The 1,422-nt window shown below is 42.1% G+C and overlaps 1 protein-coding gene across 1 annotated transcript in view; it reads left to right on the plus strand.

Annotated features, from left to right (window-relative positions):
- SMNDC1 (survival motor neuron domain containing 1) overlaps positions 1-1,422 on the plus strand; it is a 16,876-nt gene that overhangs the window by 198 nt on the left and 15,256 nt on the right. The window lies entirely within an intron of this gene.

The following is a 1,422-nucleotide window of genomic DNA, read 5'->3' on the forward strand; positions in this document are numbered from 1 at the left end:
CCATGGAATACTATGCAGCCATAAAAAAGGATGAGTTCATGTCCTTTGTAGGGACATGGATGAAGCTGGAAACCATCATTCTCAGCAAACTATCACAAGGACAGAAAACCAAACACCGCATGTTCTCACTCATAGATGGGAATTGAACAATGAGATCACTTGGACACAGGATGGGGAACATCACATACCAGGGCCTGTCATGGGGTGGGGGTAGGGGGAGGGATTGCATTAGGAAACATATGTGATGTAAATGAGGAGTTAATGGGTGCAGCACACCAACATGGCACATGTACACATATGTAACAAACCTGCACATTGTGCACATGCACCCTAGAACTTAAAAGTATAACAATAATAAAAAAAAAGAAAATGCACATCCTAAGGCTAGCTGTGCCATACAAATTTAAGCAAACAATTCAGTATTGCTATGACTGATGAATATCTGAGCGCCTGCACTGACCAACACCATTTTCAGGTTGTTTTCCATCAACTTTAAATGGATGATGCCACCTAAGCTTCATCCCAGGATACATGTGTTCCATGCAGTGTATCCAAAAACACTCAAATAAGCACAAAAAGGTAAGTAGCTTGTCCTGCAGCAAATTATGCAAAGATTCAAATCACTTATTAGGACTAAAGAAAGGAGCATAAAACAATTACTATGATTACGTACACAACTCTAATCCATTACCTTTGGCATTTTGTCAAAATAGAAAAAAAGTGACCAAATCTGGGGCTCCTTTTAGTCAGGAAATGATACAATAAAAGCTGAGATAAAGAATGCAGTCTCTGCCCCACAGAGGTGGCTCACCCTGTAATTCCAGCACTTTGGGAGGACAAAGTGGGTAGATTACTTGAGCCCAGGAGTTTGAGATCAAACTGGGTAACATAGCGAAACTCTGTCTCTAGCAAAAAAAATAATAATAATACAAAAATTAGCCAGGCATGGTGGCGTGTGCCTGTAGTCCCAGCAACTAGGGAGGCTGAGGCAGGAGGTTTGCTTGAGTCTGGGAGACAGAGGTTGCAGCGAGCCGAGATCACACCACTACAATCCAGCCTAGGCAACAGAGTAAGACCCAGTCTCAAAAACAAAACAAAACAAAACAAAAAAAAACCCCAAACCTATTTGACCAATAGGTATTACTTCATTGCATATTCTTCTGCTCTGCAGTGGGGTGGCACATTTCCAAAGAAAACTATACTTTAAAAAAATTTTTTTTTATTTTAGGCTGGGTGCTGTGACTCACGCCTGTAATCTCAGCACTTTGGGAGGCCGAGGCGGGCGGATTGCCTGAGGTGAGGAGTTCAAGATCAGTCTGGCCAACATGGTGAAACCCCATTTCTACTAAAAATACAAAAAAAATTAACCAGGCATGGTGGCACACATCTGTAATCCCAGCTACTTACAAGGCTGAGGCAGGG

Source organism: Mandrillus leucophaeus, unplaced genomic scaffold, assembly GCF_000951045.1.
Source record: "Mandrillus leucophaeus isolate KB7577 unplaced genomic scaffold, Mleu.le_1.0 Scaffold80, whole genome shotgun sequence".
NCBI lineage: Eukaryota > Metazoa > Chordata > Mammalia > Primates > Cercopithecidae > Mandrillus > Mandrillus leucophaeus.